At 41.4% G+C, this 13,545-nt stretch overlaps 1 protein-coding gene across 1 annotated transcript in view; it reads right to left on the bottom strand.

Annotated features, from left to right (window-relative positions):
• The window catches only part of col14a1a (collagen, type XIV, alpha 1a), a 504,124-nt gene that overhangs the window by 231,818 nt on the left and 258,761 nt on the right, over positions 1-13,545 (bottom strand).

The following is a 13,545-nucleotide window of genomic DNA, read 5'->3' as shown; positions in this document are numbered from 1 at the left end:
ACAGGTTCAATGTCCACAACAAAGTTTCTGAAAAGATGTTGAAAGATTTTTCAATTCCATGACCATCTATAAAAAGAGAACGTCTTTGGAATAATTTTGCTCAATATAGACCCAACAAGAAATACAGACACTGGTTACAGATAAATTGCTGTATAATAGAGAGGAATAAGACCACCAGTCATTGTGTCAGACGAGATTACAACTACTATAAAAGACCATGGAATGGTCTAAGAGTTCAGCAAAATCTCAGCCATTCAACTGCCTCATCTGTATTAAAAACTTTCCAGCAAATCAACATGTTAGTTACACTAAATAATATACAATAAATATTAGCCTCTAGAACAGCTGCTAATGTGTATTCATATTTGTTCTACAAAACCCAATGACTACCACCCTCACTGGAAGAGGAAATAAAGTATATTCAATGCTGAAAAGAGCCATTGTAGATGAGAGCAATCAAACTAAGAAATTTAGACCAGAGTACTGACAGACAATGTTGGTTTTCAAAAAGTGCAATGTGTCAAACTTACAATGATAGCTTGTCATCTGATGAAACATCACATCACCATGAAGCACTTACAAGATGTGTATTTTAGGATATCATAATTTTTAATTTTTATTGTTTAACCCAGGATTATGAAATACAGGTGCATCTGCACATACTGGCTGTTTTTTTTAACTGTAGTTTAGAATTGATCCTGTGAATGGTAACTCCCCAAAAGAAAACTTTTGTTATGCACAGACCAATTATCTGGCATACTACATAAAAACTGGACATTCTCAAATATTTAAAGTTCATGTTCAAATTTATTATAAGTGCCATAAAGATACTTGACAAATGTTTTGTCTGTGGGAGGCAAGGTGTGATCCCAGACTAGATGTTGGTTGCAAGTCCTCCACAATATAGGAAGCAATATGGTTTTGTAGCAGAGAAGGTGTACAGACTTGCTTCGAGAAGTGTGGACTACAAGTAGATTGTTAAAAGAGTAATATTACTTATCAGGTGAAGGTAAATGTCCTACTAGGACTTATTTTTCAAAATGACTATGTTATAATACTCCTGACACAAAAAAGTAATATTGTTATGTAACATGTTATATTAGTAACGGGTTATTGCCAACTCTGGTTATCAAACATCAGTTGTTTATTATTCAACACTACTCGTTCATCATTCTTCACTACTCACTTATCTTTATTCATTTCTTGCTCCTCATGCACCACTCTTCATTTTTCATTTTCAGTCTTTTTAAACAGAGCCAGTCATTGGTGTGAGTGATGGCAAAGGACATACAGTGTGTAGATTAATAATTTATAAATGCAGCTCATAGGTTTAATGAAATATCAATACCACTAGGGTGTTGTACCGTGTTAGCCATTATGGATGTGGTGAGAAGTTAAGCAAAAATGACACCTTTTGTTGGCTAACTAGAAAGATTACAATATGCAAGCTAACATATTGTAATCTTTCTAGTTAGCCAATAAAATATGTCATTTTGCTTAACTTGAAATATTAATGAAATACTTTCTCTTTGTTGCCATTGCTTATACCTGCATGACATGGATGATAGGAAACGAAGTCATTAAAAATAAAATTTTGATGTATTTATGAGTTTGCAAAAGCAGAGACAGTTGGCAAGTGTAAATATCCTTTCTTTCTGGAACATAAGGAATAATATCTCATACATACATGAAACTATGTCATATACACAAGATGATTTCTAGTGCATACGAGCTACTAAGTCATACATAGGAGATATTATCTTGTATGTATGAGTTATTATCTTATACAAATGAGAGAAAATGACATTAAATAGTAATTAAATTAAATTCAGAGTTAGTTAATTATGCAAGGGTTACGACACTTTGTGTCTTCATCATTTCTGTCCTAAGCCATTCAATTATGAAATTGTTCAGATCTGTATGAGTGCTCATGTTTGTTATACATATTAAATCAATGAAAACTGCACACAACGTCACAGGTCTCTTGATGTGTTAAAGAAGCATTTTGTAATGTCATTCATTACTCAAACATTTATTTTATTTGCTTGCACAATATAGTTCGACATGGGGGATAGCAGCAGGTCAGCCCTGAATAGGAAGCTAGACGAATCCTATACATACGCAAACATACACAAGGGATCAGTTTGAATTCACCAGTCAGGTTAAGGGCATCTACTGAAACAGGAGAAGAACCAAAGAAAGCCCACAGAGAGAACATGCAAACTGTACACACAGAATGCATGTGCAAGTCAAGATTACGTTCATGATATGTGCAGTATAAAGAATTTGTTTTTATTGGGGGGGGTGGGGTTGGTTTTGGTGGTGTGTTGTTCTTTATGGTCTCATTTGTTTTGGGACTTGAAAAAACTGATTACGGCAAGGATTACAAAGGCTATTCTGTGAAGTAACAGATGTGAAGAGATGCGACATCCACCCTCTTCTGCACATTTGCCCCAGTGTAACTACCACTTGTACCCCAATCTAAGGAGCCATCTCTCATGAGACCGGCTATGTCCATGATAAACACATAGTATAATGGAGCAAATTCTATTCGGTTAACATAACAATCATGATCACATAAGCCACTTAGTCAATTGAGAGTTTAACTGTGAAAACCAGAGAATAAAAAACCTTCTGAACCCAATTGCTGTATTTCAAGATCACAGAAAGTTAGAAACCATTAGAGCAGTACTGTATGGGGCATTAGACAGCAATCTACACAGGATAAGATCCCAGTTCCATCATTAAGCACACAGACACTCAGCCTACATACAAAAGAAGCCATTTATGCATGTCTTTGAAATATAGCAAGAAGTGAGAGAATGTGCTAACCCACACAGGCTGTGACCAGGCTGGGATTCAAACTCAGGTCATTAAAGCTTTGAGATGTGTGCTACCTTGATGTCCTTAATGTTTTATCTACACCAAGGTACATCACTTATAAAAGCTTGGTGCACTTTTATTCATCGTTGTGCCACACAGTGTAACCTGAATTACTTTAACTAATTCAAGATAACCATGTGCCAGCATGCTAATTAAGTCCATTTCCGGAACATCAGGTGTTATGCAACATCACAACAGTAATTTGGGAAAATTGGAGAGACAGTTTTTTTAATATTTATAATACCCAGTGTGGAACACACCAACCACACAGATGTGGTGTAACAAAATATGTTTTACACCAGGCTCACATAAAGTGTAAATCATTGTGTTTGTCTTCTCCACGGACTCCAAGCATTGTTACAGATTGAGATATGCTGTTAACATTTTTTCTAGTTCTTTGTGGAGGATCTTTGGAAGTTTTTAACCTAAAGTAATATGAACATGTGTTCTGTACATTAATAATTTAGTTATGAACCAGTACAAATACTTCTATCATATTTAATTTCAAGTGCATCATGTCACTATTTTGTAGCTTAAATATTCAATCCATATGTTGCAAGGATGCACTACACAGTTGCTAGGGGCTCCCTCCTAGAAAACTCCATTCATCACGTCAAAGCCTATTACAATTATTACATAACAGTCTAACTGCAGTTATTTTATATGATAACGACTATTTTGTATAATTGCTTGAAATAAGGTTTTACATTTTAATGTTACAAGCCACTTTACAGGCTCTTCTGAACGAGTGAGAGAGACAGAGCAAGTGATTACATAAGCAAAGGGCAAAAATGGGAGAAAGAGACAGGCATCGTGCAAACAGAAGAATGTATACTGCACAAGTGAAAACGCAGTTCCCAAAGTTTAAACATCAATTAGCCATACCTGCATATTATGCCAAAAAAATGTCTTTCAATATATTTCAGCCATGCGTCTTTTCTGGTGCACAAATTAGCTACAAAGCTGCCTGTCTTACCAACTATAATGGAAGTTGGAAACTTCAGCCTCTTGAGTTGGCGGCTCCCATTAAACAAATCAATGATCTTGGTTGATCCTTCAACCAATGAAGTGTTCCTGGATCCACAGTGACATTACTAGCATGTTCTATATTTGCTTGCTATTGGGACATTGCTGAAATTTTCAAGGCCAAATCCAGACTCTGGATCATTTAGAAATTTTGTTTATCTGGTGATCAGACCATGTGATGTTCCTAGCTGCTGGAGTTTAACATGAGGAGTAGCCTGTGTGTGGAGAACACCTGGGCAGATGACAAGAGATTTATGTAGGCAGAGGAGGCATGAGTCAAGAACTCTAAAGATACTCATATGGGAGAAAAGATTGCAACATATTGGCTAAAGGATGTTATATAGCCTGTGATCATCCAAAATGTCAATTTATGCTCTATAGTGTTTATCTGTTTATGGTCTTAAGTTTTGTGTCAATAAATAGCCTCTTCTTCATTACATGTATATGTATTACTATAATACCACCTGACTTGTACTGTTTACTGTAGGTTTATAGTTGCAAAACAAAAAAATAAAAAAATGTAATTACTTTTATTACAATTAAATATGAACAAAATTTTTATGATCATGAAACACCATGCCATGTCATGAATGCTCTGCTTTAAAATCTCAACTCAAGATATAGTGCTGTTCCTCAAATTACTATGGGAGCCCCAGAAAGGACATTGGTAAAACAAAATAATAAATTGTGTGCACAATTTAAAATTCTTTTGCATGTTTTAATTACAACACTCCCTTGATTTATGTAATCTGTGCACACGTTTTGATTAAACCATTACCACGACTTAGTTAATTCGTGCCCAATATTTATTTCCCAATTAAAAACTAGCCTTATCATGGTGTCTCTATCCATTAGGTTGTCTGTACAAAACAAAAGGGGCAACAAGGCTACGCAGAGTGCTGGCACATACGTTAATTAAATGGTGGGAACATTTTAATTAAAATGTGCATGAATTAATATAATTGAGCAAATTCTTTAATTAAAACATGCACACATTATACATCATTCCCACCATTGTTTTTTCTAACTATAATCCTCGCTGGGGATCACAGATTACAGACTCATTCCTGAAACAAATTTCAGTCATTTTGCTCTTAGTATTTTATGTTTGGATCTTGACCATTAAATTCCACTTCTCAGCTTTGTTTATGGTTTAAGCTTTTCAGTGTTGGTGACAATGCATCTTCTGGTTAACAACTCCTGGCAAATCTTGTTTTCATGTTGCTTACACTTTAGCTCTTCAGTTTGTGGCAGTGTCCTCTCTTAAGTTTTAAAGACTTTTCTCAAACATGTGCATCTCCTGGTCTGATTAATGCTGTTCTCAAATTTGCTCAGATTTATTTTTTGCCAGAAGGCAATTCAAGGAGGTTGGTGTTAGACCTGAAAAAGCAGGTAGATTCTGTCTATACTGTGGTCCAGCATATCCTCATACTTGCAACTGTCATAACAAAAATATATAGATACACCTGTATGAAATTGACTATATTATTTTGTAATAGCATTTAAAGTTACATAATAAAAATTAATTGCTGTTGGAAGAAAATCAGAGAAGACAGCAAAGCATAAGCATTTATAAAAAAATACGTTTTTGCAAGGCTTTCACTGAATCTTATTTTTGGTACTTGGGAGAACCACACTGTAAGTACAGAAACAAAAAAGCATGATCACCACATCTTTAAGCATAGAGAAATAACCATTTCATTTTCCTATTTCACTCTTTTACATTTACAGTATTGTTTACAAAATCTCTTCACAGCCACTGCTTTATCAACACAATTTCACAAAATTGCATTCTCAGGTTCTGCTCCCTAAACCACCCTTTACTATACAGCTTTTATATTCACCTACAACAATATGTTCTATCATGTGTTTTGGTCTTCTCCACTTCCAGCCTTTCTTAAAATTGGGAAGCCAATTAGTTTCACTTTATTAGTTTGTGGAGTTTTCATAAGCTAGTGAAAATTGCTATGCTCTAAAAAAGAGTGTGACTCAAGTCAAAAGACTGGAGTTGAGTGAGACTCGAGTTTCAAGTCTTCCGACTTGCTTAACAATTTAAAAAAACTTGGACTTGATTATTGATGACCTGCAACTTGACTCACACTGAAGACAACATACAAAACCTCACATTATAGTGCCATAATTCTTATTTTTCAAACTGCATTATTTTCATTTACACACTGATAATATAATCTATGCATCCAATACTTACAATAAATCATCCGGACAAATAATTGTGTTGGTGGGTAACAGAAACAGAGGGATCAGCATTAGGGATTATCAATTCTGAAAATTTTTAATTTACTGCAGACTACACTGCAAAAAATTAAATGGCCATCTGCAACATCTGAGGGTCAAAAACCATCGACACATCATTTTTAAATCCTGTCATTTCAATATTAATAAAGTCTTAATAATAATTAATAAAATCTTGACAGCAAATACAACGATCACTGCATCACTGTTCCAAATAATGTACCACTTCAGCCACGGAACCCACCATCTGTCTCCTTGGCTGCATGCCAACTCCGCTGACCCAGTTTCATGCTACCCATTTCTAACCACGATCCACAATCTAATGTACCAATTCTAGTCACTACATGTGGTGCAAATGCAACACAAAGTCTACTTGTTTTCCTCGTGAACTGCTGATTAAAGTATAACAATATACTGTAAGTATATTGTAAGTACTTTAAGTACAGTCGTGGCCAAACGTTTTGAGAATGACTCAAGTGTTGGTTTTCACAAAGTTTACTGCTTCAGTTTTTTTAGACCTCTTTGTCAGATGTTTCTATGGTATACTGAAGTATAATTACAAGCATTTCATAAGTTTCAAAGGCTTTTATTGACAATTACATTAAGTTTATTCAAAGAGTCAATATTTGCAGTGTTGGCCCTTCTGTTTCAAGACCTCTGCAATTCGCCCTGGCATGCTGTCAATCAACTTCTGGGCCAAATCCTGACTGATGGCAGCCTATTCTTGCATAATCAACCCTTGGAGTTTCTCAGAAGTTGTGGGGTTTTGTTTGTTCACCTGCCTCTTGAGGATTGACCACAAGTTCTCAATGGGATTAATGTCTGGGAAGTTTCCTGGCCATGGGCCCAAAATATTCATGTTCTGTTCCACAAGCCACTTAATTATCACCTTTGCCTTATGGTATGGTGCTCCATCATGCTGGAAAAGACATTTTTTGTCACCAAACTGTTATTGGATTGTTGGGAGAAGTTGCTCTTGGAGGATGTTTTGGTACCATTCTTTATTCATGGCTGTGTTTTTAGGCAAAATTGTGAGTGAGCCCAATCCCTTGGCTGAGAAACAACCACACATGGTCTAAGGATGCTTTACTGTTGGCAAGACAAAGAACTGATGGTAGCACTCACCTTTTCTTCTCCGGACAACCTTTTTTCCGGATGCCCCAAACAATCGGAAAGAGGATTCTTCAGAGAAAATGACTTTACCCCAGTCCTCAGCAGTTCAATTCCCTGTACCTTTTGCAGAATATCAATCTGTCCCTGATGTTTTTCTTGGAGAGAAGTAGCTTCTTTGCTGCCCTTCTTGACACCAGACCATCCTTCAAAAGTCTTCACCTCACTGTGTATGCCGATGCACTCATACCTGCCTGATGCCATTCCTGAGCAAGCTCTGCACTACTGGTGTCCCGCTCCCGCAGCTGAATCAACTGGCGCTTGCTGGACTTTCTTGGGTGCCCTGAAGCCTTCTTCACAACAATTGATTCTCTCTGTTCTAATTCAATCAGCATGACAGAGTTACCTCCAGCCTTGTCCACATCAACACTCTCATCTGTGTTAATGAGAGGATCACTGAAATGATGTCAGCAGGTCCTTTTGTGGCAGGGATGAAATGAAGTGGAAATGGTTTTTTTCGGATTAATATCATTTTCATGGCAAAGAGGGACTTTACAATTTATTGCAATTCATCTGATCACTCTTCATAACATTCTGGAGTATATGCAAATCTCTCTCTCTCTCTCTCTATAGTACTAGGGTGTTGTACCGTGTTAGTCATTATGAATGTAGAGAAAGGCCAAGCAAAATGACACCTTTTATTGGCTAACTCAAAAGATTACAATATGCAAGCTTTCGAGGCAACTCAGGCCCCTTCTTCAGGCAAGATGTAATCTTTTTAGTTAGCCAATAAAAGGTGTCATTTTGCTTGGCTTTTCTCTCTCTCTCTATATATATATATACTAGCAAAATACCCGCGCTTCGCAGAGGAGAAGTAGTGTGTTAAAGAGGTTATGTAAACATAAATATACATATATACATATATATACATATCTACATATACACATATCTACATATACACATCCACATATATATATATATATATATATATATATATATATATATATATATATATATATATATATATATATATATATATATATATTCACGGCATTCGAAGTCTGTGTCACAATCTGTTAGTGTGGGTGGTTACCTACCAGGTAACGCTTTGTGGTTGGCCAGCAATCTGCTAACATCCGCCACGGTGCCCTCAGTTTGTGAAGAGCAGATCATAGAATGGTTGCAATAGTTTACTGTCAAATAAATGCAAAGAGTACACGACACGTGTTTCGCACTCATTCTGGGCTCATCAGGTGTACACACTCCACTGCACTCCCTCTCGGGAATCGAAACTCGGACGTCAGCGTCAGAGGCGATGCCCCTAACGTTGCGCCACGGCGTGTGGTTCGTTTATTTGACAGCATGTAGATCGGGGTAATTACATTCATGGCATTCGAAGTCTGTGTCACAATCTGTTAGTGTGGGTGGTTACCTACCAGGTAACGCTTTGTGGTTGGCCAGCAATCTGCTAACATCCGCCACGGTGCCCTCAGTTTGTGAAGAGCAGATCATAGAATGGTTGCAATAGTTTACTGTCAAATAAATGCAAAGAGTACACGACACGTGTTTCGCCCTCATTCTGGGCTCATCAGGTGTACACACTCCACTGCACTCCCTCTCGGGAATCAAACCTCGGACGTCAGCGGCGATGCCCCTAACGTTGCGCCACGGCGTGTGATTCGTTTCTTTGACAGCATGTAGATCGGGGTGACACAGACTTCGAATGCTGTGATTCGAAGTCTGTGTCACCCCGATCTACATGCTGTCAAATAAACGAATCACACGCCGTGGCGCAACGTTAGGGGCATCGCCTCTGACGCTGACGTCCGAGGTTCGATTCCCGAGAGGGAGTGCAGTGGAGTGTGTACACCTGATGAGCCCAGAATGAGGGCGAAACACGTGTCGTGTACTCTTTGCATTTATTTGACAGTAAACTATTGCAACCATTCTATGATCTGCTCTTCACAAACTGAGGGCACCGTGGCGGTTGTTAGCAGATTGCTGGCCAACCACAAAGCGTTACCTGGTAGGTAACCACCCACACTAACAGATTGTGACACAGACTTCGAATGCCGTGAATGTAATTACCCCGATCTACATGCTGTCAAATAAACGAACCACACGCCGTGGCGCAACGTTAGGGGCATCGCCTCTGACGCTGACGTCCGAGGTTCGCTTCCCGAGAGGGAGTGCAGTGGAGTGTGTACACCTGATGAGCCCAGAATGAGGGCGAAACACGTGTCGTGTACTCTTTGCATTTATTTGACAGTAAACTATTGCAACCATTCTATGATCTGCTCTTCACAAACTGAGGGCACCGTGGCGGATGTTAGCAGATTGCTGGCCAACCACAAAGCGTTACCTGGTAGGTAACCACCCACACTAACAGATTGTGACACAGACTTCGAATGCCGTGAATGTAATTACCCCGATCTACATGCTGTCAAATAAACGAACCACACGCCGTGGCGCAACGTTAGGGGCATCGCCTCTGACGCTGACGTCCGAGGTTCGATTCCCGAGAGGGAATGCAGTGGAGTGTGTACACCTGATGAGCCCAGAATGAGGGCGAAACACGTGTCGTGTACTCTTTGCATTTATTTGACAGTAAACTATTGCAACCATATATATATATATATATATATATATATACACACACACACATATCAACATATATATACACATATATATACACACATACATACACACACACATACACATTGTGAAGGATTGCCGGCTTTCTACTCCGGCCCTCACCCCCAGGCCGCCAGGAGGAGCTCTCCCGACAGCATGAACGTGCCCCGAATTCCAGCAGGGCATCATGGACTCTGTAGTTTATATGCACAGCCCTGCTGGATACCATGGGGGCCTCCAGGAGTCGCTGTAGGGAGGTTGTCGGACTCTTATGTGCCCTATAACCCGGAGGTGCGTCAAGATCACATGACAGGAAGAAACGACATGCCTCCGGGGTGAAGAAGAGTTTTTATATGACCCGGAAGTGTTCCTAGTCACGTGGACAGAGAGGACGAAACACTTACGGATCAGGACTATAAAAGGACTATGGGAAATCCCAGATGTCGAGCTGAGCTGGGTGGAAGGGTGGCAAAGCGTCTGGGAGTGTGGAGAATTGATTATTGTGTATTGATTTATTATTATTGAGTATTGTGGAGAGGAGGGTGTTTTGTGCACTTTATTGTCCTAATAAATATTCATATTTGGACTTTTACCTGGTGTCTGACGTCTAGTCTGAGGGTTCAAGGGGCATGGAGACCTCAAACTATCACAGTTGGCGTAGTCGGCAGGATTCTCTGGTCGTCAGTTGGCAGAGGACCTGAATTTAAATAATTTTTACTGTGGACAGAACCCTGAGAAGACAACTTTCTGACACACTGCAACGTCGCCAAAACCTTCCGTTTCCAAGAACATCATGGGGAAGAAAAAACTTAAGCAGAGCGGCAGCCCAAGTGGAGGTCCTATGTTTAATATGGCCTATGCTCAAGACGAGCCATGGAGCGGTTACGCGTCTCGGGAGAGACATCCGGAGGAGGACGACTTCAAAGAGGTATGTGCCGGGGAAGCATTTGAAAACATTTTTAAAATAACCCATTTTGTCCCGTGCACATACCTCCCAGGTGTCCATCCGGAGACTCTGCGGAGGGCAGGAAAACCTCCTGAAGATGATGGTGTACGCTCATCACGGCCTGAAAATAAAACGAAGGACTTCCGCATGTCGGGTGCTGGTGAAGGGCACGTGACCACCCCGGAAAGAGTGGGGGAAACAGACGGTACGCGTCCTGATGTTTTCGTCTTCACCCCGGAAAAGACGGACTTGGTTTTTCTGAAAAGGAAAGGGGAGGCGAGCAAAGCACCGCTCTCCCTACAAAAAGGTAAGGAGGTTCGGGAAATGACTGAGCGATCTGTCGATAAATTGAGACAGACGGACCGCAGTCAGCCAAAAGCGGCACCGCGGACCTCTGAAAACTCCAAATCCCAGGCTTCCTTGCGGAACCCGTAGGAGCACGTGCCAGGAGCGGGCGTGCTCATTGGCTCCCAGTCGGAGGGTAAGGCTAGTGATCTCCTGAGCATACCTCTGGCTGAATTAAATAACTTTTTGGACGTGCACGAGCTGGAGAAGTTGCTTCAGCCTGTACACAGTTTCTTACAGGTTGTGGCGACGATAAAGAAGATCGTTGGAGAGCTGGGAGCTGCGGCTGAAGCGCCGTTAAGAAAGGTAGACGAGTACCTGCGGCGGTTTGGTCAAGAGCGTCCCGTGTTATATGATTTGGCAGTACAAGTAGGAAATACCGGTACCGTATATAATGAAATAGGGACGCAGTATGAAATGGGCCCGCGTTTGATGAGTAGCGGGTGCCAAACCACTGCGATCCCTACACGAGATTGTGGTGTGATGACAGAAGGGGCGGAGGAAGCGCCAGTCAAACCGGAGCAGCTGAAAAGTGCTGTCTCTCGGGGCGATGCGGTGCTGAAGAGGCCGCCCCTAATTAAGGTAAAAATGATGGGCGTTCAGACAGAAAAAGGGCTCTCTTTTACTAATAGAGAGACCCAAACTGTGGAAAAGCCCCAGATTAAAAAGGAGATCCTAAAAGAGAAACGGGAGTCTCCTGATAAAGTGATAAGGGAGTTGTCATTAGTTACTGGAGGGGCGGAGGAAGTGCCAATCAAACCAGGGCAGCTGGAAAGTGCTGTTACCCGAAACGATGTGGTGCTAATGACGCCGCCTCCTATAATACATAGGACAACGGGCGTGCAAACAGCAAAGAGGCTCTCTCTTCTCCATAGAGAGCCTCACGCTGTGCACAAGTCCCAGAGTAAGCAGGAGATCCCCGAAATAAAAAGTGGGTCTCCTGACAAAGTAAAGAAACGGGCAGAGAGCAGCAAAGCGGCCGAAAAACCCTCCTTAGCGGAGGAGAGGGTGGAGCTGACTGAATTCCCGAGATGTTTCAGGTCTCGGGAAGAGAGACTACCAGGAGGGCAGCGTCGGTGCTACAACTGCCGTCGGCCAGGCCACTTGTGGCGAAGTTGTCCCCAGTGGACAGGGGAGCGGTGGGACAGAAGATACACCGTTCCCCCAAGGTTCGCTGGGGAGCCTAGACAACGTCGCCAAGGTTCGGCTAACGCGTCCTCCTGGAGGAGGACGTCCCTTGCGGGGCTGGTCGCTTCGCCCCAGTTGGCTTCGCTAAGGGGGGGGGATTGTGAAGGATTGCCGGCTTTCTACTCCGGCCCTCACCCCCAGGCCGCCAGGAGGAGCTCTCCCGACAGCATGAACGTGCCCTGAATTCCAGCAGGGCATCATGGACTCTGTAGTTTATATGCACAGCCCTGCTGGATACCATGGGGGCCTCCAGGAGTTGCTGTAGGGAGGTTGTCGGACTCTTATGTGCCCTATAACCCAGAGGTGCGTCAAGATCACATGACAGGAAGAAACGACGTGCCTCCGGGGTGAAGAAGAGTTTTTATATGACCTGGAAGTGTTCCTAGTCACGTGGACAGAGAGGACGAAACACTTCTGGATCAGGACTATAAAAGGACTATGGGAAATCCCAGATGTCGAGCTGAGCTGGGTGGAAGGGTGGCAAAGCGTCTGGGAGTGTGGAGAATTGATTATTGTGTATTAATTTATTATTATGGAGTATTGTGGAGAGGAGGGTGCTTTGTGCACTTTATTGTCCTAATAAATATTCATATTTGGACTTTTACCTGGTGTCTGACGTCTAGTCTAAGGGTTCAAGGGGCACGGAGACCTCAAACTATCACAACATATATACATAAACACATACATACATAGTGCATTGTAACACGGGCTGTGATTGTTACATGGGAGGGAGACGACAAATCACAGCTTCCCGCTTTCTAATTGGGCCTATGATTGGTGCTTTGACGGATGCCCAGATCCCACAGTATCTCCCCTTAGGAGAGGCGTTAGGCAAGTGTAATTGAATAGCGGTGCTGCAAGTTTAGCTTTACACCTGTTTTAAAGGCTTATTGACTGAAAGGGGCTTTCATGAAAAAACTTAGGGCTTTGCTACAGGATACACCCTCCACAAGTTAAGGAAGTAAAAATAAAGGTATATATTTCTGTTTTATTTAAACCTTTTAAATTTGTATGCGGGCGGTATGGTGGCGCAGTGAAAGGTGCCAGTTAGGAGGCCCGGGTTCGCTTTCCTGCGTGGAGTTTGAATGTTCTCCCCGTGTCTGTCTGGGTTTCCTCCGGGTACTCCGGTTTCCTCCCACAGTCCAAAGACATGCAGGTTA

The sequence above is a fragment of the Erpetoichthys calabaricus genome, chromosome 13, assembly GCF_900747795.2.
Source record: "Erpetoichthys calabaricus chromosome 13, fErpCal1.3, whole genome shotgun sequence".
Lineage (NCBI taxonomy): Eukaryota > Metazoa > Chordata > Cladistia > Polypteriformes > Polypteridae > Erpetoichthys > Erpetoichthys calabaricus.
Note: the sequence above shows the minus strand (reverse complement) of the source record. Positions and strands in the feature narration are given on the sequence as shown.